This window comes from Chiroxiphia lanceolata, chromosome 15 (assembly GCF_009829145.1).
Source record: "Chiroxiphia lanceolata isolate bChiLan1 chromosome 15, bChiLan1.pri, whole genome shotgun sequence".
NCBI classification, from domain to species: domain Eukaryota; kingdom Metazoa; phylum Chordata; class Aves; order Passeriformes; family Pipridae; genus Chiroxiphia; species Chiroxiphia lanceolata.
In genome coordinates, this window is record NC_045651.1 from 17673212 (window position 1) to 17698478 (window position 25267).

Consider the following 25267-nt stretch of genomic DNA (forward strand, 5'->3'; position numbering starts at 1 on the left):
TTGCACAGCTGGAAAACAACCACATCATAGGCTGGTGGAACTGCTATTCCAGACTTCATACCAGACCTCCTGTGGCATCAGGGAGCAGAATCCATCTGTCAGTCCCAAGGAGCATTCCAGAGTTGTTACCAGTCCAGCAGAGTGGGGTCACAGCAACAGAGTCACTGGGAAATGTAATGCTGCAAAATCTTCCATTGTGATTAAAATGGACATTTGCCTCATAAATACATGGAGGAGGGGTTTATTTTCCTGTGCAAAATACATGTACAGACAAATCTGTCCACAGAAGCTAAAAACAAAAGCCAAACCAAATCTCCTTTTTTTAACAGGTATAGGTTGCCCTTACCTCCAGCCTGGAGATTTTGATCCTCACCTGGGTGCTTTGGAATAATTTCCTCACTTCTTTTCACCACCAGCCCTTGCAGAGTGAAGCCATCACCTTCTCCAGGTTTGGAAAGGGATTTGGGACCTTCTGCAGGTGAAAGGACAGCAAAAATCAGCTCAGCCTTCACCCTGGACACCTTGGTGAGCAATAAGGGCAGATTTCCTGAAACATGTCATTTTACTGCTAAGCTAACAAAAAAAAAAACAAAAACAAAAACAAAACAAACACCCAAACAAGCTCCTACAAGCACATGGGTGATATCTGAAGTCTTGATTTGAAAATAGACTTTTGCTTTATTTTTAAAATTCCTTTCTCCTGCCACCTCTAAGTAACAACCCTGCAAGTCTCATGTTTGGTGTTGTAACATACAGTAAATGATTGTATTTAGTCTGCAGAATTTAACATGATTTATGGTCTCAGAAATTTGAAAAGCAAACCCCACCTCTGTCTTCTCTCCCTGGAAGCATTTCAGCTATTCCCACTTTCAATTATTTTCAACTCCACCGGTGTGATCAGCATATTTGAAATTCAATCAGCCTTCTCATTCAAAACATTTCATGTGTGTGTCACACTAACAGTCAACAAGAGTCCCGAATTCAACATCTGTTCCTAATAGTAAAGGGGTTTAATTTGAGAAATGAAAAATATATAACGTAATTACCAGGCATTCAATCAGAATGAATAATGTGTTTGCTACCAGCATTCTGTCCTGTCAGCAAAAACCCTGGAGAGGCAGAGCAGCAGCAAAGTGGAATTTCTACAGACTGGGGGGGGGGGGGGGGGGGGGAAACCATCAAAATACAGAAATGAGAGAAAGATGCTGCTGTGCCTTCCCTCTGGATCCCCCCTGGGAGCACAGGGGTCACTGCTGGGGGTACACAATACCCAGCTGTGGGATCAGTGATGCTCTGCTGGGGTTTGCCTCTCATCACACCATCCCTCTGCCCTGCTTGTCTTCTGCAAACAGGTGGGATTTGTTGCCACAGAGGCAGGCTGGCTCCTGTGGATGGTGCTGTGTGCCCCCCTATGTTCTAAAAACCACTAATAGATACCCATTATACAAACTTTTAAAAGATTTGTTTAGCCTGGTTAACCAATCCTGTCACTCAGGTTGGATATTAGGAAAAATTTCTTCACTGAAAGAGTGGTTGAGCATTGGAACAGGATGCTCAGGGAAGTGGTGGAGTCACCATCCCTGGAACTGCTCAAAAATGAGCAGATCTGGGACCTCATGAGATGTTTTAGTGGGCATGGGGGTGTTCAGTCAAAGATTGGTCTCTGTGATTCAGAACATCATTCTGTCAAATATCTGATGTAACCCTACCAGGTTTTGGTGTTTAGGGAATAAACTCTCCCTTACCAGGGGGAGCAGATCCCTGGGCAGAGGTTGGAGTTGTTTATCCAGCACATGCAGCTCTTTGCACCCACAGGATGTGACATCCCAGCAGCACCTGGATCTTCCTGTGAGCATCTGCTGAGGGTAAACAGCCACCAAGGCAGAGGTAGTGACATTGTCCTAGTACTCCTTGCACCTATATTTTAGCTCATTTTCAGGCACAGGAAAACAAACAGAAACAAAATGGTAATTATATTGAAATATGGTCATGTAGAAAACACAGATTCCCTCCTTTTTGCCTCAAAAGTGAGAAAAGTACTTCACTTCTCGTATTTTTGGGCAATGCTCCACTTGATTCATAATTTAGATGTACGATTTTGTATCTCGAATCTGCTCAGTCAGATGCACAACACAATTTTAATTATTTCAAAATTATTTAAATGGAATAATAAATCTAGTGTTTGATGTAACGTGGCTGCCTGACCCAAAGAAATACGTGGGTAATTATCATGTTTCCCAAGTGGATTGTTTTGTTCCCCAAATCAGTCACTAATTAGTGGCTACACTCACAATGATCACTGGGAGTAATTGTGATGTTTTGCTGCATTGTTTTGGACAAGAACAAAATAATCCTCTTAATGAAAATAAATTTATAGATTTTATTCTGAGCCCAAAATGCAGATGTAGTTGATCTGATGGTTATGAGCACAATAAACAGAAGTGACTTTTAAAAAAATACAAGGGTTAGGAACTTGTAATACTTATTTTCTAAAAAAGAAAACTTGGTATGAACCCTGGGCACAGGCAGTTTGGGCAGACTCTGGAGAGACCACCACACTCTATTCCCAATGGAAAACCAAAGGAACTCAGCCTGGGTTGCCCCACAGTGCAGAGAGATATACTGGATTAATTTATCAATAATTAATTAGCTATCTTTGAATTAATGTTATCTTTGAAAGTATCTACAATCTCATTATCATTGCAGAACCCTTGACAAGGTCATGGCAAAGGGAGATAAATTCAATCAGTCCAGGAAGGGAGGGGTCTAGCCATGGATGAGGAGTTTTGGTTAGAAGAGGAAAGATCAGTGTCCCTTAGGGATGCTTTTAAAACTTTTCTGTGTAATAATTCCTGTGTGTGATACAACACCATTCCAAATCCCATTTTCTTGGAGCAGCCCAGCCTTCTAACATCCAACTTCAGGTAGCAAAGTCCTCTTTAAAGGTCAACGACCTAAATTAATAATAACCAGCAGTAATACTGTTGATTTATCATCTCTGGAGCTATATTTTTCACAGGTGTCTAGTTAAACTTGGAGTAATCTCCTCAATCAGGACATTTTTACTCTCAGTGCAGTTACTCAAGTGCAGGTTTCAGCTGCATTTAAAGCTGCTCTCAGGGCTCTAATCTGTGTTTTGTCTTTAACTGCTCTGGGAAAATTAAATAAAAAAAAGGTTGCTGAGGCATGAACAAAGATGAAGAGAGCCCAGAAGAAGGTATGAAACAAAAGCTCTGCCCCCAGTCCTGCTTCATTTCATAAATCCTTGATTATATGTGGAGAGGGCAACATAACCTCAAAGAAAATTCCTCAGACCTCTACAGTATTTTGAGTAAAAAGAAAAGTTCCTTCGCACTTGCCTTTTAGTCTGAATGTTGCTTTTTTTCTAAGTGTATGTGTTTCTTTTAAAAAATACAGCTCTGCCTACACACTATGGTATTTTTTCATTCTTAAATTGCATTATATAAATATTTTGCCCAAAAAGCTGTGGCTGCCCCATCCCTGGGAGTGTCCAAGGCCAGGTTGGACAGGGCTTGGAGCAACCTGGGCTAGTGGAAGGTGTCCCTGCCCATGACAGGGGGTTGGAATGAGGTTTTATGGGAGGTTCTACATCTCTTTGCTATTCCACATCTCCTTTGAGCCCATTCAGGTAGCAGAGAGTTGTGCTGATCTTACTCTTATCAGCAGTTGCCAGGGCTTGGGAAGGTAACTTTGCATTAGCACAAAGTGAGTAATTCCACCAGTCCTTTGGAAGAGCTCTCAGCAATAGCTGCTGTATGAAATGATTCATTTCCCATTGCTGTCAGCAGTTCTTTTATTTACTGTGATTTTTCTGTCCTTTATCCCCAGCCCTAATTTTGACCTTGAACTCCCTGGTTATGTTCTATTCTTCCCACAGCCCTCAGAAGTTCCTGTTGTTCTGTGAGGCTGCAGTGTGGGTGCTCTATGACAGCAGCTCTCACTCCCCAGCTCCCAAGGGAGCAAAGGAGGGACTGGAAATATGGACATACACAAAATCTTGGAATTACAGAATCTCCTGACTTGGAAGGGATCCACCAGGATCATCAAGTCCAGCTCCTGGCCCTGCACAGAATATTCCCAAGAATCCCCCCCCTGTCCCTCAGAGTGCTGTCCAAATGTTTCTGGAGCTCTGGCAGCCTTGGTGCTGTGCCCACTGCCCTGGGGAGCCTGCTCAGTGCCCATCCACCCCTGGGGGAAGAACCAGTTCCTAATGTCCAGCCTGAACCTTCCCTGACACAGCTCCAGCCATTCCTTTGGGTCCTATCACAGGATTGTTTGATAAACACAAACATCACACAGACAAAATCTTTCCAATGGCAAATGCAAGCTGTGGACATCAACAGCCTGGGCCAGTCCTGTCCCTCAGGGCACCCCCTCCCAGTTGGTGTAAGGGGCCCCTGCTCAGGAGGACACATCCAGCATCACTGCAAGCAAACCCTCATCTCCACCTCGTCATTTAAATGAGTTTATCAAACACACTCACCTTCAGTTCCCACCTCGTTTGTGATCCGTGATGGTGTCAGTGCTTTATGGTCACACCAGCACTTGCCCCTGCCTGCACACCCCACGCATGGAAAAATGGAAACAAAGGGCAGAGACCACAACAGCTTTGGCTCCTCTTTCCCATATTTTGATGGGAATGTCTGGTTCTTTAATTATTTCCTCGTTATATAGGGTACAGCACCACTTGTGTGTGAGCTGCTTCAACTAATGTGATTTTGCCACGGAGAATGTGAGAGAAGGTGTCCTTAATGGGCCTGCCTTGAACAGCAATCAACACAATGAACACACCCCACACGACCAGGACAAACAAATTGAATCATTCCTGCAGCTTTCATTTATCCACTTCCCATCCAGGTGCACAGAAAGCACATTTCATGTTAAATCCCGACCACATAGTGGACATAAATTTACACAGAAGTATTAAATTGTTTCTATTTATAAATTCTGGATGAGATTATAGATTCCTGGCTTGGATTGACTGCAAATTCGCCATCCTGTGACTTGATTAAAATGCATTATGAAAGGAAGATGGCAGGAAGGCAGCCTGCAATTCCCAGGCAGGAAAAAAAGCATCCAGCTTGCCCTGCTGAACGTCCTCTGAGCAGAGTCTCTGCCTTAGCACACAACTGCATCTTTGCTGCACGCTCAGATAAGCCCAGCTCCAGAATGTCACATTTTCCACTCCACATTTCCATTTAAAATTCCTGTTTCATATGCTATTCTGAGGCCAGTTACTCGCAATCTGGATCTTAATGCAAATATTTAAAGCTTAAGATAGAACGAGGAGTAGCGAGCTGGAGGACTGATAGAGCATTAGAAAGCCTTTTATCTTCCCAAGTTCCCATTTCACTTTGAATTCAGCACAGTAAGTCATGGCACACGGGCCCATATCCGTGTCCTCATTAATGAAAATAAGGACAACAAGAACAAACAGCTGAAATAAATGGCACATAAAAATACCATTTTTAGTGCGTAAGAACATCCCCCAGGGCTGAGCCCTGGAGGAACGTGAGCACCAGGGAGGGCTGAGCTGAAGGGGAGGGCTGTGCTGACCCCCCAGCTTTTCCCAGCACCAGTGGGATGTGTGGGAGTGGGACTGGCCAGAGAACCACAGCAGTAACACCACCACCAAATATATATGAATTTTTGTGTGTATGTATATCTAGATATCAATATAAACTACCTGTATCTACAGATCAATCCAGTCCAAGATTTCTCTTTACACAGAGACCTCAGTGTATCACAGGAGGACACACAGCCCCAGAGATTGCCCTGCATTAGCCCACCTGATCTCCTGATATTTAACTTAAACCCAAAGCACATTCTTGAATCCTTTCCCAAGTGTTTGTATCCATCAGCTGGGTGGGCATTCCTTGCTGCTGTGTGGATAGATAATCGTCCTGGAATCTGTAAATCAAACGTTTCAGGTTTAAAAGACAATTTCAAGAGGCCATTCTTGTGTTGTATTTTCCATTTCACCCTCCCTTACAGAGTTAATGGCAAAATGCCCTTAATGAGCCTTTGCAGGGATAACCAGAGATATGTAGCATAGCAAATCTACCTCTAATAAAATGAAATGTCTGAATTGAATTAAATGAGATTCTGTTGATATCTTTTGCTGGAAAATCAACCTCTTTATTCTTAAATTGACCTGTCCTTCAGTCTCTTGGCACCTAATTGTTACTTCCCCGGTGTCTGCTAATGGATTTGAAATCAAAGGAACATAAATGATAATTGCAACAGTTTAAATTCCTTCTCATTGATTTTTTTTTTTCAGTCCTTACTGGCTTCTTTGCAAATCCACACACACACACACACACACGTGCTGCTGGGTTTGTACCCTTGCAATAAATCAAACCCAGCTTGGAAATGGCAAAGCCACTTGGACGTTTGTGCAGCCAGTGCTACATTTCAGTTTGGAGGCCGCATTCTCCAGGTTTGTTAAAATAACATCTAAATATGGCATTTTCTTGGGATTCAACACTTACAAAACCAGCAGACTGTCATTTTTACTGGGCTGTATGTGATTATAGCATGGCACGAGGCTGTGCTATGGGAGGTGGGGAAGCTGAACTCTTGTGCTTGTTCTGAGGATGTGATTTGGGGTCGGTGGCAGCTCTAACAAGTACCCGATGCTGTACTTTGTCTGCTCATATTTTAACCCCCAGTGCCAAAAGGTCACTTGCTTCCAAGCTGTCACTGGCTCCAACAAGGAACAACATCTTTGCCAGTGTCATTCCCCCTCCCCTTTTGGCCTGATCAGATCTTGCTAAATAAATCATAAAAAAATGACTTTAACATTCCCGCCACGCTCATCTCCTCATCTGGTTTCAAAAATGCCATCTAGGTGGAATTTGTGCTCAGTGTAATCAATTCAGAGAGTTTCCTTCCTTGATTAATTCTCCACCTGATATTTTGATCTGCTGTTAATTCTGCTCCCTTTTTTAATCCTGCCATTTTTTTTTAATTCGGGGGGCGACCACCGGGCCAGCTCATACCCCAGCCTGTGCATGGAGCTGCCCACTCCTGTGTCCTGCTCACTCGTAGCAGCCCTCCCCAGAAAACACTGGTTCAGGGGTCCCACCATGACAGATGTCATTTCTCCTCCCTTCCCAGTATTCCAAGCATTACCTCCAAGCAGGAGCTGCCAGTCTGTTCTCTCCTCTGCCCGTGGCCTGCACAGCATATTTTAATGCAGATTTTAAATAGGCACCTCTCCAGAGAAAGACAGAAATGATGCATTGCAAAGGAAGAAAAGGCTCCCAGCACCAGCTGCACCTCCCAGACCCACACAGACCCAAACAGAGGGTTTATCTCTGCACAGTGTTGTGGGGGAAACAGCTCTCTGCTCAAATGAAGAGATACAGCTGAAAATCAAAAGGTACAAAAAAAGGTAGCTCTTCTAACACCCAGTGAGATAACAGCAGTGTCATTCATGCTCACAGATATATTGGAGGGATTTGAAAAAATCCTGCAATTTGTCTCTTCTTCTGACAAACAGAGGCTGCTCATCACCTGTTGCAGCTCTGGGAAGTGCTGGGACTGTAACAGCACAGATCCAGAGCTGCTCAGAGGGCAGGATACCCCAGTGGGATATTACTGTACCTTTGGAGTGAAAACACCTCCTCTCCATTTCTTGCAATTGAGCACAATCAACTGCAAAAACCTTAATTGTTCCACACTGGGCTTGTTGGTCAGAATTTCCAGAAATCCAAGAAAAAAAAAAAAGCATCCCTGTCCTTTCTGATCATTATCCTCCATGTGCATAAAGATACACTGCAGATATTTCCATGGCTCCAATATTTACCAAAGGATTAAGCAATGCCTGTTTTAAATCCCCCTTTTTAACACAGATCTCAGCAGTCACGAGGGGGATGTGCAGCCTGACATCTCACACTGTGCCTCACCGTGGCTGAATGGGATGGGACAAGGCAGTGCTCTCCATTTGGGATTCAGGAGGGGGATGGATGGACTGTTGCTGGTTAGTCATTTCTGGGCAGAATGTCATTATAACTCTGCAGAGCAGTGAGGGGGGCACAGCTTTCAGGGAGGGATCTCCACAGTTCTTTAGACACACTTGGCAGCCTGGGAGCTGAGAAAACAGACATATTTTAACGAGATCCCAGATCATGGACTTCAGGCAATCTCTTTTTCTCAGGGAATCATAGAATTCTAGAATGATTTGGGTTAGAAGGGTCCTTAAAGACCATCTAGTTCCCCTCGCTCTGCCATGGCAAGGAAATCTTCCACTATCCCAGGTTGCTCCAATCCCCACCCAACCTGGCCTTAAATATTTCCATTGATGGGGCAGCCACAGCTTCTCTGGGCAACCAGGGCCTCACCACCCTCACAGGGCAGAATTTCTTCCCCATGTCTAATCTAAATCTCTCCTCTTTTAGTTTAAAGCTATTCCCCCTTGTCCTATCACTGCACGTCCTTGTAAAAAGTCCTTGTGAAGAAGTGTATGGTCATGGCTGTCTGCATGGTGCTGAGATCCTGGTGTGGCCTTGTTTCTGCCCTCCCAGAGCTCAAACACAGCCCTGAGTGCCCCAGTGTGTTTGTCCATCATCCAGGTGATTTTGACACCAAACCAGGCAGGTGAGTTCACTCCCACAGCAGAGTGACACCACACTTTGAAGGACAGGGTCTCCATCCCCTTTGGCTTTAACTAAAAACACTCAGAGCAGGTCACCTGAATAAGTCCTTGTAATTCTGCTGCCAAAGCCTTTCTGTAATCAAACGGTGCAAGGCAAGTTTAAAGTAACCAAATCAGTGTCTCCACCGCTGGCAGGGTTTACTGAAAATAGGAACATTTTTATGCACCCAATATTGTCTCACTCAAGGCATGCTGGCTGTTTTCTCTCAGATGATCAGTAGGCAGTAATATTTTGATGCTCTGATGCTACTGAAATAAAGACATCACAGGAAGAGCACTGGATGATTTTTATCTCGAGGAAATCTAATGCAATGCACCACTTCAGATTTTAGTTACGTGGCCTTACACCATAAAGAACAGTAGGTATTTTGGCTGCACAGCAGAACCAATCTTCCAGGTACAACCTTTCTCAGCTGCAATGACATTTCACTCTTACTTTTTTATAATGCAGTGTTATAAGACAAATATTATTAGCACGAGGAGCTTTACAATCTCACTGCTTGAAAGTTTAGACTTGTGAGGAACACAGCAACCCCTAAAGACACCAGGATGAGAAGCAGAACAGACCTTCCCTGCCGTGTCAACCAGTATTTTAAATCCTTGTTGAAAAGCTGCACAATTACATTATGAGGGAAACTATCTGAGGAAGCAAATAGCCCCTGATTTCCCCTGGTACCAGGGCACGCTGCCTGAGAGTGGCTGAGACATTTCAAGATCACTTTGCAGTTCAGGCAGGACTTGATGAACAGCCCATGACATGTAATGAGGAAAAAAAGAAACACCAATTAGAGAGCTGGGAAAACTTCCAGCAGGAAAAGGGGCTTTTCCTGGTGTCTTGGAAATGACCCCTCGCAATGAGGGAGTTCAGGAAAATGGCCAAGGACACAGGTGGACCTTGTGGCAGTGCCCTTCTGCTGCTGAGAGATTATCTGTATGAAATACAAAATATTAAAGTAACGATTCCATGGAATCTAGAGAGGAAGACTCCACTTCATTTTACCTGGAAAAAAGAATCTTCCCCTGTTTTACAGCTCAGTTATAGAGAGTGGTCAGAGACACAATGGTGAGAAGGACAGAGGGAAGGGAAGGGCGAGGGAAAGGGCACAGTGTTCATGGGATGAATCCACGTTGTGGTGTCAAAGGGTTTTTCCAGATGAGTATTTTGTCACAGAGCTTCCTGCCTGCTCATAATGAGAGAAAATAAAGTTGTTGTTGACCAGTTAATACTGCTGGGACAGTGAGACAATTACAGAAAGAAAATCTGGTCCATCAAAAAAAAAACAAAACAGCCAAACCAAACCTGATGGCCAACTAAAACCTACAGGTATTGCTGCCAAAAAAGAAAAACAACCCAAAAAACTATTAGAGGTAAAAGTGGATGGAGATTCGTGTTGTTGATGACTCCATTACCTGCCCTTCCCTCCTCTGCTGTGGTACAGCAATCCTGCTCCTTGCAAAAGTCACAAGGAAGCAGCAAACCTTACCTGAACCATCCTTTTTTGTGTTTTAGCTGCCCTTAATGTAAGACAATTAAATTAAATAAAAAGCCAAACCTCTAATACAGCAGAATGAGAATCAATTTTGCTTTAAAATTATTTGCTGAGCTTATCTAAGCAAAGCTGTTACCAAGTTTTGCACTTTTCCTTCTCAGCCCTTTATCCCCTGGGAGGTCTCCAGGCAGGAACTCCCCACCCAGTCACAGTCCCAAAGCTGGACCAAAGCAAGAGTCCAGGGCCACAGGGCACTGGGGGTCCCCAGAGTACCAGGGACTCCTGTAGACCTGCCCAAGGAACTTGGGAACACTCATGCAAAAAATTCCTGAAGCCAAATATGTGCAGCAGAAATTTGCTTCCAAGGGTTATGATCAGTCAAGGAACGAGGGATCACCAGGAGCCCATCAGGTCCCTTCTGCTCTCAAAGAAAGATCTTGGCATGAAACATCCACAAGAAAACCTGTACAGCTTTGAGAAATTATTTAAAGCTAACCAATACTTAAAAAGCAACTTTTTCTGTGGATAATTCATGGACAGTAAGATGGGATTTGTCAAACAATTTGTGCACTCAACAGAAGATGCTGAAGAGCTTCCTTAGGTTACCAAGCCATGTGGGGGCTCAGGGTGCCTGGTGGATATTTCCCTGAGCTGCCTCCTCTCCCAGCAGCTGCACCAGATGAATTTACACAGCATGTTTAGATAACAAGGGTTGGGATCATTTACACGAAACAAACAAGACAAATATTTAAACAAATAAACAGTCTGGGCCTGCATGAAAACATGATGACTGCATAATGAATTCTTCCCAGGCACTGTGGGTCCCTGCAGGGTTGGAACCACTGCTCTCACACTGTGACATTTCACAAAAGAGGGCAAAAAGCACCGGGGAAAGGCTGAGATGGTCCTTCGTGGTGACGGTGCCTCAGTGCTGCAGGCAGCCAAGATGGGCAGCTGGCTGGGCTCCTTCCCCACTCCCTGCATTGCCCAGGCACCCACGTTGCCCACCAGGAGGAAAAAGCTTCCCACATCTCGCAGAGCTCAGAGGCCAAAGGTTGATCCACACTCAGCGTTACAGCTGGAGCATCTCCTCTCCTGCCTTTCACTCTCTCATCCCCCTGAAATACTAAGATTAATGACTTTGCAAAGTCTGCCCGAGCTCTCTCCTCTGCAAGTTCCACTTGAAGACTCCCCGTTTCCTCAGCCACTTCCACATGACCCAGTCCCTGGGACAGTAAGCCCCGTTTTGATCTGAAATTCCTCATATTAATAATGCCATACATTACATTTGACAGCATCTCACTGATTCTCTGACTTCCATGTGGCAAAAACTTCTGGCAGTGTTGTTGGCTTTCCCTTTTTTATTAACTGCTCTGACTGGCAGTGAAATCCCCAGCAGAAAGGGATGATCCCAGGGGAATTTTTCAAAGGTTAGATCCTCTCCTGCTGATGCAACGTTTTTGTCATTATTCAAGAAGACAGATTAATCACTCGGGCCTGTATCCTAATCACAGTAGAGAAAAAAAAAAACAACCAAAGTCAGTCAGGTGCTTAAAAAGGGTTTAAGCATTTAAATACACTTCACAGATTCAGTCCCTGGTAATCAAACACTGGAACAGGGGGAAGAGCAAAGAGGGAGAATGAGACAAAGGAACAGACGTTCATTACAAGCTCAAAGAGAATGATGCAATATGGCACCAGGAATGGAAAACCTTGCTGGTGAGATGTAAGAAACCGGGTTTTTTTTCCTAAAAGAAGGTAGAGACTGGGACAAAGAGTACCAACCCTTCAAGTGCAGTAAGAAAGGTAATTATTCACAGCTTTTGAGGACACTGAAGCTACAAGTCCAAGTCACTCACAGATGGTTTCTTTAGGTTATACTACCAAATATCTCCATAACTTCTCCAAAAAACACGATACTCTGCTGTGTTCCTGCAGTGCAAACACCCAGGTGAAAACACACAGACCAAGGAAAAACAACACACAAGCTGGCCAGGAAACTTGCATTTTCTCCATGTCCTCACTCCAAGCTAAAGGCTGGAGAGCTGAAATGAAGCCTTATTGATTCAAACCTGAAGTAACATCCCTCAGATGGACAAGGAAGAAATGGCTATCTCGGGACAGATTCTATTTACCAAACATATATATATATACACACACACACATATATATATATATAGTGTTCAAAAGGTGTTTATCCTCCTTAATTCCTCCCAGATCATCAAGTCCAACCTTTGACCAAACACTCCCATGCCCACTAAACCATATGGCAAAGAGCCATGTCTGCTTGTTTTTTGAACACTTGAAAGAAAGAAATAAAAATAATAAGTAAATAAAAAAATTAAATAAAGCAGTTGTCTTCAATGTCATGGCTCAGAGTGGCATTGCTGAGGAGGAAAGGCCTTTGCACTGTTTTCACATGCAGACAGACAGAGGGGTAGTTGTCTTTGTAAACTTAAAAAAAAAAATCTCAACAAAAGTGTTGGGACTTTGCCTAAATTCCAGTCTTTGAATTCCATTACATAACAAAGCTGACATGGTTTGTCTGCCTTCCAAACATTCTAGCAGCAGCCAGTGATTTAAACCAGATCATTCAGTACTTGTCAGATTAGTGTAAATCCCTTCCTAACATGTGGGACAGAATAAGCTTAAAATTAATAAAAATAAATCAGAGATTGCCCAAAGTTGAAATGTTCTTATTAACTTCATTAGATGCTGCATCTCACTCCTGCACTACTGCAAGACTCCGTGCACAAAGGTGGACATGAAAGAGCAGCTCACCTGCCTCTCCTCTTGCCTGGCATATTATGGGAAAATGTGAGTTTTAGAGGAATTTATAAATCTTTTCAATTTATAGATTATTTCTTAGAAAGAGGAATTTATCACATTCAATTGAAAATGAAAATCTTAGTGCCTTTTCATCCCAGGTAATGAGAAAATGCATTTGCTCTTTATTCTGCAAATCTCCTTATTTCAGCAGACAGCCCTTTTTAAGTGCTGCTCTACATTTGCCACGGGGAAGGCATTTCTTCCTCAGGTTCCCAAGTATTTGCCCTTCTGGAGAAAAGGCTCTCCTTTTGTCCCAGGGATATTTTGTAGTGGGTACAAGGGGAAATGCATTTCCACTGTTCCCTGAGGAAGTGAAGGTATTTTGCTTCAATAGTTAATTCTTTCCCCTCCTAAAGCACATTTTGTGCCTGTGCACAACCGCTACCTGTGCACAATCACACCTAGATTTAATTGTAAAACCCAGACAAGTATTCAGACTAACCAATAATTTATTTGCCTAAATGTTCGAGAGAAGATGTTGAATTTATTCTTGACATTCCCCCCACCAGTAGGTAATAGCTCACATAAACATGGCATGAATATTCAATGTTCAAGCCTTAAAATTTGGACTGTCAGTTAGTTACATAAATCATGTGATGTTATTGCTTTTCCTTCATGACATATGTAACTAAGCAAGAAATCATGAATTCAAGTATTAAATTCATTACATTCTGCCCTTTTCAGGGGGATAAGTGATATTGAGACCTCAGCTCAGCAGGAGATGGGTCATGCTGTCCTGAAGGCAGAGAATCAGAGACAATTGTCAACTCAAAATCCAAATGATGCTGCCTCTTCTGGATTAGAATTTACATAATGAGCATTATTGTCCTGACAAGGCTCAATTTCTCAGTTATTCCCCCAAAATTAACTCAAAATACCAAGAAGAGGACCAAGCCTAGACTTGGCCTTGAATTTTGATGAAGATGTAGAAAGACCTACATGTCCATGGCCACCACTCATTGCCAGTCAGCACAGCACCTAAAGAATTGGTAATAATTGCTGCAGTTCATTGTGATCAAAAACAAAAGCAGTGTGAAAGGAGGAGCTCTCTTCAAAAAGGCAGGAAGAGACATTTGTCATTGAAAACAAAAAGTGAAGACTTCTGAGGGAAAAAATGGCAGAATAACCTTCGAGTAAGAGGTATTACGGTACTAAAGGGAGTAACCTTTAAAGCCTGCCTACAAAACGGGTCTCTGAAGTCCTGAAGCATAATAGCAGAGGGAAGGAAGAGAGCACTGAAATACATGAACATTAGCCCAGAAATTTCCCAGAGATGACAGGGGAAGTGCAGAAGTTTCTTGCTCAACTATTCATTTTGGACTCCTAAGTAGCACAGAGTGCAAGAGGAAAGGAGAAAAGAAGGATAATAGGAGGGGAAATAAATCTCTTCCTTTAAATACATTTAGTGGTGTAGTGATAGGAGTAGAATTACACTCAATTTTATCTGAGTGGATAACACAGGCCAGGATATTATCTGTAGTTTTCTTAAAATCTCCTCTGAAACACGGCTTTAGCATTTCTTTCTGCAGCAGCAGCTCTGCTCCCCGACTGTGCCATTTCCCACAGCACTCTGCTGCTCAGGTTAACCCTCAGCAACGTGGGCCTCATGGCACAGCCCAGAAAAGAGGAGTTTAACTCAAGGGAGAAACTGAACTAGTGAATAGGGTGGCAGGAGTCCTGAGCTGGTTAATTTGGGGGAAATGATACAAACCACTTGTGTAGAACAGCATGGGTCCACCAGGAACACACATGAGCTGAGGCTGCTCTTAAACAGATAGAAGAGAGAGAAGGGATTTAGGTAGGAAGACCTACCTAAAAAATCAGCTATTTGCATTTCCTTGGTTTGTGCAGTCCTTGTGAAGCTGAGAAACCATTCAGCACTTTGCAATGACTGTTTTTATGTGCAATCTTACCAACCAGCACACCTGGAGTTGTGCAGTCCAGGCAGGTTACAGCTCCTGGCTGCTCCAGCTCAGTGTCCTGATCAAAAACACACACAGCCCACCATCACAGGGAGGCAGGAATGGGTGACCCCAGTGAAATCCTGCAGCTGTTTGATCTGAATCTGCCACACATTCACTTCAGTGAATGCCCCATGGCAGGGTTACACCTCCCACATCTCACCTTGCTTCATGTTCACACCTTCCTACAAAGTTGTTACCCAGAGACTGGACTGAGACTGTTTCATGTGATCTAATAACACAGTGCCAAACATGGGAGAGAGAAATAGATGGAGATTAGTTCTATTTCAGTGGCAAACTTCCTACTGGTGCTTAATTAACAATATTATAACAGCTAATCACTTGGTTGCTCCTACCTCCACTCATTTTCTGGGTGACACCAGGGCACACGACAGGGGTGAGTGGCTGTGCCACGTCTGCTTGCAATAATCCCTCACTTCATGAAGGGCTCTGGTGCCATTAACTGGGTTAATTGGGTTCAGAATTGCTGCCAATCCAGACATCTGTGCTCAGCTGCTGCCACTTAAGAAGAAGAAAGAAGCTAAACACAAGTTCCCCAAAATGCTGCTGCTGAGAAACTTGCCCCCAGACAGCTTTTACCTCCCAAAGGATTCCTGGAGAGACAGAGGGTGTGCAGGGGAGAACTCTCCTTCCTGGCGAGATGTTCCTAGTTCCAGAAGTTATCTCCTGAAACACAATTTCCAGAACATGAACCCCTAATTTCCTGCAACAGATGTGGGAAAAATGCTAGTTAAATAAGACTAGAAATGTAAATGGGCTTTGGCAAGGGGAAAATCTCAAAGGAATTCTTACAGCCAGCAAAACATTTATTTTCAAGCAATCTTCAATATTGGAGATGTCTCAATTCCTCTTTCTCAGAAAATAATACTGGGTGGAAGAAGATACTGTTTTCTGGCTTGGAAATGCTCCCCCCTCTTCCTGGCTGAGGTGGGCACAGGCTGAGGAAGCTTTAAGTGCTGTGTGTAGCAGAATTATTACAAGTAAATGGTAATTTACCTTCCTGAACGTATTGAATTCGACAGCATTTGGTGAAAACTCACAACTAAAGAGATTTTTCTGAGTGAAATTGAGAGGTTTGGGCTTTTTCCTTCCCTGCAGCCAACATTTAATGTATAACTGTTCTCTGTGATTGACGTTACGTTTCAGAAGAGAGTTTTGTTTTGGGGCTTTTATCTGCTTTAGAGAGTGACACTGAGTTATTTTGTGGGATTAGTGATCTAAATAATGTGAGTGGGTTGGTTGTCATGATCAGCAGAAGCTAAAGCAGAGCAGCATTTGCTCACTGCAGAGATTCCAGATGATGTAGTGGGCCACAGCAGCTTATTAAATGTATAATAAGCTCAAGGAACCTACAAAAGGAATCAAAATCCTGTAACACAGGGAAGCAAAGTTCCTGAGTACCAGCATGTTCCTGTAAGACTCTGAGGTGACATGAGATTATTATAAAGTATTTAGTGAACAGACTTCTAATTGAACACATGAGTATAGGAAAAAAGAATTTAGGACAGTGTTTTTCTGAGAGGAATTTTGAAGTTTGGCTTAACCATGCCAATCACTGCTGCACTGCCCTGCTGCTGAGGTGGGAATCAGCCTCTGCTTTCATTGCAGACCATGTTTTCCAGTCACTAAAGCAGCACCATTTGAATCTGTACGTTGCTTCTAGAGATCTTTTTCGGCTTTCTGTAATTTCCTACACTAAATTCCCCCAGCATCAAAATATTCCCACTTTAATCAGACCCTGCTTTGATTTCAGACACGATTCTCCTGACTTTGCCTTGCAGACCTTTCTCTCTGCAGCTGCTGTCTCCCAGAGAATTCTCAGCACACCTGCCTCCAGCCTCCCCCTTTCATTTGATGGGTTGCTACCAGTCTGCAGTGTAAAATAACAATGCTTGTGGCAATTCTTGAACTGCTGACTTCTACAAAATACATATAACTCACCTACACCATCTTCCCACCAACACACCACTTCCAGCAGAGTCAGGCTTTGTCTGGATGGTATTTACAGGGTGTGTCCCCCAGGCAACACAAATCTTGCTCTCCAGAAAGCCCCGTGTGCTGGTTTAACACAAGATGTGTGGGTGGGTGATGGAAATCTCGTTGGACAGTGGAAGAAATTGGAAAGAGCTGCAGGGGAGTGAGGGCATTGCCAGAGGCAGCTTCATCAAGGTTCTCAGCTGGGGGGGTTCTTGCAGCCAGGGAAGACACTCCTCAGGTTACCAACACCCCTTGTTTCTCCAGCCCCACAGCACTTCTGCTGTTGAGTCCTGCTGCCTTCTGATTCACTTCACCATTATAAAGTGAGTGTTGCTCCTCCCTCCCAAACTCCTCGTGGCTGTTTGAGAGCACGGGGTGAGACTCTACAGAGGACAGCAATGACATTTGGGTCAGGCCATCCTCTGGGTAAGTGAATCACAGAATCCTTAAGGTTGGAAAAGACCTCCAAGATCATCAAATCCGACCTTTGACCGAATACCCCCGTGCAAAGTGCCACTTCTACTCATGTTTTGAACTCTTCCAGGGATGGTGACCCCACCAATTCCCCAGGCAGCCTGTTCCAATGATCAATCACTCTTTCAGTGAAGAGTTTTCTAGTATCCAACCTGAACATCCCCTGGTGAAACCTGAGGCCGTTCCCAAACCACTGGGAGTCTTTTCCCAGTGTAGGGGTCAGAGGGCACACAATGAACACAACGTACCAAAGGAGCAAGACCCACAGGAGAACAGCACAGGAACCAGCAGAGAAGACCATGAAGCATGAAACTTGCACTGAGTATTAGCAAAATTTGGTAATCTGCCTCCATTCTACTCCTTGAATATCTTCAAAGATTCCATCCCTAATGAACCCTGTGCTGGAATTGGTGGGGGTCTGCCAGCAAAAGGAAAAGAGTCCTTTAGGCAGATTCCTTAGCATTGTGCTTATTGGGCACTTTTCTGATTTGGGGACCTATGTGCTGTCTCAGGGGGTGTTTAACCATTTTTCTCCAGTAGGAGGAAAAGTTTTTTCATTTCCTTTTGTGGAGAAATATAGGAAGGCCTCTGCTCATGTAAAATGTAAGAAAATGTAATGGAAGTTTCACAATACCCTTTCAAAGTACCTTAATACACACCAGGCAGACTATTTCAGCTCCTGAATTCATTCTACAATCCCCTGCTTTCTGTTAGAAGCTTGTGAAATATGGTGTTTTTATTATTAGGGTGCTGTCATTTATAGGTTTGACTTCAGTCATTCGTTTAGCAAAAAACCTCTTTGTCCAGCCAAAAGAGAATAATTTCATCTCTGTCCGGCTGGGGAATATCTATTGATGCTCTTTGGCTACAGCCGAAACTTGGGGCAGACCCTGCCACTCATCTTTTATTTTCATCTTATTCCTCCCAATCCATAAAGTTAAACAAATTATTTTAAAATAACCAACGTAAAGAGCTCATTCACTGACAGAAGGTGGAAGAAAATCTCCTACTTGCACAGGAGATATTATTCCAGAAGGAAAGGGGCAAAAGAGACATTTACTATTCAATTATAGACCCACTCTTATGCCAACAAAGGTACTGCAAAATTTGGTCTTGGATTTCCATGTGAAAGAAGTGACTGAGAGCTTTGGGGTGCTGCAGATACAATATGGGCTGCCTTGTTGAAGGCTTGAATTCAAGCCAGATCAGATCTCACTGCAATGAAATAGTAGAAATTTTATCATAAAACACGCACCACACCCTCTCCCTGGATTTATAGGGCATTTGAAAGAAACCTTACACACACTGGTTTGTAATGATGATGAACTTTCATTACCTTGCTCTAAATACAGAGGTCAGCCAGCAAGAGCATGGCAGGAACAAGAGGGTGTGTCCTTCCACACACATTAGTTGAATGTACAGGACTTTAAAAGAAACCACTTCGTTTAAGCTGAAAAGAGAAAAAAATATTTGGGTTAATAATTTTGGGCTCCTCTCACTGCAAACTCTCTACTCAGAGGAAAAAAAAGTGCAGTGAAAAGGCAGCGAATTACCTGTAAAGGGCAGGTTTTGACCTGATAAAATTGGTGTGGTTATTTAGGGAGCAAGTTTTCATTAGGGTTGCTATAGCAATTGGAACAGTTTGACAAAACCTAATGAAGGATTATGACAGAAATAGAGAAAGATATAAGCCATCAAAAGCCATAGGAAGAGAAGCTTCACAGGTTTCCGAGCAAAATCCCTCTGGAAGTACCCTGATCTCCCTGGAAGATATCACACTCATTTCAAACATCTCTCCAGGGTATTCAGTGAGCAGTGACAGCAATACAGAACTGAGTGCCCTCTCCACTGCAGAGTTACTCACAGATTTTCCCCTCTGAGAGCCACACTTAGTTATTAAGTGCTTTATTACAGAAACACTTGGCACTTGCATGGCACCGCTCATCACAGGGCACTGCAGAAGTTACTCCTGATGCTGAGTGTTAACCTGCTCAAAGAGGCATTAGACACGTCCTGTGGCTGAGTAAACTGAGCCAGAGACATTAAAGGACCTTCCTGCAGCCTTTCCAGGGATGGAGCAGGGAAGGACGTGATGTGGGGGGCTCCCAGAGCCCAAACAAACCTCACAGCACACGAGCAGGGGGGACCTGCAGAGCTCTCCCCCAGGGTGAGCAGCTGCTGCAAAACATCTTCTGGGTCCAGCTGAGCTCCTGCTGCACAGCAGAGCCTCTCCAAGGTCTAAAATCAAAGCTGCTCTCTGGGGGGTTGTTCTCAGCTCAGACTCTCCGTGGGGCTAAAAGTGCTGCTCAGGAGCTGCATAACAATATTTATTCCATCATGGAATGCCCAGCACAGCCTCTCTCACTGGGTTTTCCCTCAGATCTGAGACTGAGAAAAAAAACTTACCTTCAGGTCAGCAGAGGAAATTCTAAACAATTCTCAGCCAAGTCAGCTGCACCCAGCTGTCCATCCCTCACAGGAGCAAGGAGGGTTCCAGCCTCACCTCCAGCTCCCTCTTGTTTTGCTCTGCCCTTATGGTCAGAGCCCTCATTTCCAAAGGTACTCGCAGACCTTCAGACCCACAGCCAGCTCTCAGAGGGAGAACAGCACTGATGTGAGGTTGTTGTGACCCTTGGCTCCATCACTGGGCAGAGCTTCATCAAGGGATGGACCCTCAAATGACAGACAGGGGCTGAAACAATTCCTGCTTTGCTAGAGGCTTCTGAAGGGTGTCTTTACAGCATAAAAATCTAAACCAACAATAAAACCTCTCCTTTACATGGCTTGACTGATATTAATGCAGTTAAATGGAAGATAACTTGATTCTGGGTTTTTTGAATCTGCTAACCCTAGAAAAGCCCTGAAAGCCTCCTAGAGTTGCCTAAGGAAATTATAAATCATGACTTGAATTTAAAAGTAAAATTCTTTCCTATTTTGCCAGAACTGGGAGGTCAGGTCCTGGGCCTGGGGTACTGTGGGGACAGCCAGGACCAAGCAGCGCAGTGGAGAACATGCAGAGCTTCCCTCTGCTATGGGAAATAACAGACCAAGCGTGTTTTCCAAACATTTCTGCTAACAGCTCTCTAAATGAATTTTCTCTGTTCAAATGTATCAGTCTGGTGGCGAGCGTCTGGAACGTGCCCGAGCATCGAAAACCGTATTTTGACATTAACTTTGTTTCTGGCAGAAAAACTGCAAAATATTTAACACGTTGGAGGCCTTGATGCATCAAGGCAGTTTGTTAACTGTGCTGTGGTGGCTCTAACTCACTGCTGAAAAATTACCTTCAGACTGCCTGAGTCAGACAGACGCAAAACCAAACAGAGAGCTGGCACTCTGGGGTCAGTGCAGAGGGCACAGAGAGCACAGAACACTCAACTATTTACTGGTTGCTGCATTAAACCTCGTTTAATCTCCATCACAGCTGATGCCCCACTTGAACCAAAGCCATGAGCCTGCTGGGTGCTGTGTCTGTGCTGAATTTTGTCAAGGGCCTGGAGTGACAGGGCAAGGGGGAATGGCTTCCCACTGCCAGAGGGCAGGGATAGATGGGATATTGGGAAGGAATCCTTCCCTGGGAGGGTGGGGAGGCCCTGGCACAGGTTGCCCAGAGAAGCTGTGGCTGCCCCTGGATCCCTGGAAGTGTCCAAGGCCAGGCTGGACGGGGCTTGGAGCAACCTGGGCTAGTGGGAGGTGTCCCTGCCCATGGCAGGGGGTGGCACTGGATGATCTTTAAGGGCCCTTCCAACCCAAACCATTCTGCAATTTTATGTTTTCTCACCCCAGACCTGGAGAAATACTGGTTTAAATTCAGAAGCACAAGCTTTTCATCTCCCTGCAGAAAGTTTTTCTTACTGTTAACTTCAATAACTCTGGCTATTTCTCTTTGTCATATCAGATGGCTAATCCCTCTATCAGGTTCAAGTTGCTCAGTCTAAACGCTGGGCCACAGCATTCCCACTTAGCATTTAGACTAAAGACTCAGCACTGATAGAGGGATTAGACATTTTATATTGCCATGTTTCATATTCTAATGTATTTGAGTCCAGACAGTGATTTCCTTTGCACGCTTTTGGATTGCTGCCTTTCAGTCTCAGTTTAAGTTGCTTCCTGCCTGCACAAAGGGATGGGGAAAATGGCATTTCCCAGCCAATGTGAGCACATAATGTGCTCTTGAGCAGAAAATGGAGAAGAAAAGACATTCTTTCCATTTTGCATTATTCATTCATCTTCAGCTATTGCTCTTGATACCCATTGCAAGCACATGCAGGTGTGGGAGGGAGCTCCTACCACCTATTTGTCTCTTTGTCTTGCATTTGGTCCAGCCTGGCTCACCAGTGAATGCCACTTTGGAAGCAGCCATTGATAATTTATGAGTTTCAACTCACATCTCCCTTGTTCAAAAGGAAGGTGATGAACTTAAAAGAGGTCCATAATCTAACCATTTCTACAGAAAAAGACTTAATACATGCAAGGGCATGAGTGAGTCCTAAAGATGAATATATAAAATTGTAGGGGTGAGCATAAGAAGGGGGTTGTATGTTAATGATCTGCAACATTTTACACAGAGAGATTACAGTTTGATTCTCAGTTAAAATATCCTTCCTTTCTGAATGAAAAGTCTTGCACAATGATTACCAAGAAAAGGGAAAGGAACCTCTTTGTCTAGATGGGCTACAATAATACATTGTATTATTATTATTGTTATTACTATTATTATTATTATATACACCTAATAAAGTCCTGTATTATAACCTGTTTCACTTTTCACTTCTTAAAAGACTTTTTTTTTTTGGGTAACAAACCCTTACAGGACATTTGCAAAGAGCTAATGCCCAAGACAGTGTTACCCTGACAGCCCAAAGACATTTCTCTGATAGCATGAGGCAATTTGGAAAAACAAAAGACAAAACAAACAAACTAGTGGTAAGGAGAAAGAAATTCTGGTTTCACTTCTTCAAAGGAATGGGGAAGGGAGGTTTTCTGATGCTTGAGGGAAGTAAACTCAGCAGGTGAGGATTTTAGGTTGTTCCAAGCATGTCAGTGGTAGAAGAATGAAAAATGTGCACTTACTTCTCTGTGGGAAAGCAAAAATCCACAGAGCTTGGGCCAGGTCTGCTCTAAGGAGGCTCTTGGTGGGGCAGAGTCAGGCCCCTGCCTGCTCAGAGGGGTGATGAGTGGTTTGGCAATGATGAAAATGAGAAATATGAATCCTCCTACGAGGGGTCATTCTTACTTCAGAATAGACACCTACAAAATATGTGCATATCTCAGGGTTCAAATCTAAACACAGCTTTTCATTTAATCATTAAGCTCAAAATTTATGATTTTAAACTAACAAGGACCTGATTTTGCTGGAGAAAAATAACTACATCTGGGGAAAAAAAAATAAAAAAGTTTTCTAAAAAAAAGCCCAGCCCCTCTGAGTGGGGAGATGCTCAGAAAACACGAGGAAACAATGATAATAACTGGAAACAAAGCAGGAAACTTTGATTAACTTAAAAGACAATAGTCACAGCATCTCCCAAACACTTACCTTCATTTCCCTGCCTGCAGTCACTTGCCAAGCTTCTCTCTGCTATTAATGTTCACTCCTACACTTCCCACTTCCCCAGGGTCACCACGGAGTGACTGCCTGCAATATGTTTGGCACAGTCTGGAGTGAAGGGGTCACACCATTAGACTGTCATTTTCTTAGAACTTCAAAACAGCCCTAAAAATAAGAAGTAGCAGCATTTGGGGGAAGTTTTCAACATATGGCTACATGAGCAAATTTAAAACATATGGGCTATCAAATGCATTCAAGATGTGTTAAAGCCCATCCAGTGATCCCCACTCAGTTATTACAGGAGATTTCATGAGATGAAGGGGAGAGGAGCCCTTTTCAGTCTCACAGCCAGTCCAGGGGCACTTAATCCACAGAAGGATTAAAATTCACCTCATTTAAAGGATATTCATTCATTTATTGCCTGGGAATTTGTACAGTAAGAAACTCACCTTTGGGATTTCTCATCTTTGGTTCTCATCCTAAATAATATCCTTTTCCTATTAAAGAAAAAAATAACAGTCAAAATATGCATTTAAATTAACTTCATTCAGGACATACAGGTGAGCTGGTTCATCCATCCTCTCTTAAAAATGAAAGCAATAGGAGATATTGTGGATTGTATTATCCCACTGGGAGACAGAAATAAACCCTAATGCAGAAACTTAAATCATGACTCACAGTTTACTAAAACAAAGCAAAACCGGAAAGAAATATTGTATCTTCTCTTTCTATGGCAACATCTAACATTAAAATGACAGCAACAGCAACTCATAACTATGAAGAAGTAACTGATGAATGTCGATCTTTTATGATACCAAAAAAATTTTATATAAAACTGTAACATTTTTTCCTCTAAGAACTAAAGGGCTTCCTGTTGTCTTAAGTATTACAGTGAATCAAGAAAATTATTTGTTTGAGCAGCTGAACTAATGGGTGGCTTGTAGGAGCATAACCCATCTTTCCCATAACACAACTCCAAATAAAGACATCTGTCTTGTGCAACAGATCCTCACCCAGAGAGCTGCCAGCAGTTGTCAATTAATTGTCATTTGTAGATTGTTAACAGCTAACTCAGGGAAGTTGCTTAGCCTCAGCATTTCAGTGATGGACTTCCAAAGAGAAAGATTTTCCCTAATAACTTCTAATAACTTTTGTGAAGTTCTAATAACTTTTGTGAAGACTCACAAACAGGTTCAGAAATTGGACTGTGGGAAGAGAGGGTGTGGAGTGTCCCTCACTGGGGGTATTCCAGAATCATCTGGATGCAATCCTGGGCAATGTGCTCTGGGAAGACCCTGCCTGAGCAGGACCCACTGGGGTCCCTGGGGTCCCTTCCAGCCTGATCCACTCTGTGTTTCTGTGAGTACTCCTCTGTGGGGTGGATAAAAGGCTGTTCCCCTCCTGAAAATCAAATAGAAAACGAGAGGGGAATTCGGGGCAGAGACCAGGCATGGTGGTTTAAAAGAAAAAAAAAAGAAACAGAGAGAAAGAGAGAAAAAAAGACATTTTTAAAAGGAAACATCACCGTGTTGGGAGAAACCTCATGTTCCAAGGGTAGCAATCCCTTTACAAACATCTCCCTTTGCAACCACCTCCTGTATATCCACACCAACTTCAGCAATGAAAGAATCAACAAATAGCTCACAGTTTCTGCCAGGTGACTTCCCCAGAGGGAACAGCTGGGGCTCGACATCCTTCGGTGAGCTTTTGCTTTACAAGGTTCATTAACACTTACAGAGAGTGCAGAAAAGTTTGGGTTTCACCTCTGGCAACCTGCTCACGGGCATTGCTGGTCCCTGCCAGGCTGGGGAGAGGGAACAGCCAGGCTGGTGGCCAAAGGCTCTGCCACATTCCCAGGACACAGAAGGAGCAGCACAGACAGAGGTGGATGCACGTGGCCTTTCCTACACCCCTCACAAGGGACAAACTGAATTCAGAGACTGTGTTAAGTGGAAGAGTAAAAGGGGAAGGTCATTGGGACAGTAATGAACATTAGGCAATGCTCAAAATAAATAAAGAGGCAGAAAGCGTGGGAAGCAGCAGCACCTTTGAACAGATTGCCATGGTAAAAGCAATGTGTTGGGAGAAACGGTATTGGGAACCTTGGTCAGAGTTCTGTAGTGTTCTCTTTAGCAGGAATATTATTCTGTCCATTCCTGATGTCCAAAACCTTTGATTTATCCTCAATTTTAAGCCGTGTCTCGGGGTGACATTGGCTGGGCACCAACATTTGCTTCCTGCCTGTGGGCACAGCTGGAGCTCCTCGTTCAGAGCCAGCAGCAGCATC

At 43.6% G+C, this 25267-nt stretch overlaps 1 long non-coding RNA gene across 1 annotated transcript; it reads right to left on the reverse strand.

Annotated features, from left to right (window-relative positions):
• Positions 1-370: 370 nt before the first annotated feature.
• On the reverse strand, positions 371-24081 carry LOC116794503. Its single transcript, XR_004359815.1, has 4 exons — positions 23994-24081; positions 23430-23477; positions 18769-18882; positions 371-472 (listed from the first exon to the last, which is right to left on the reverse strand). It is a non-coding gene; the product is annotated as an uncharacterized LOC116794503 (long non-coding RNA).
• Between the last annotated feature and the right edge of the window lie 1186 nt (positions 24082-25267).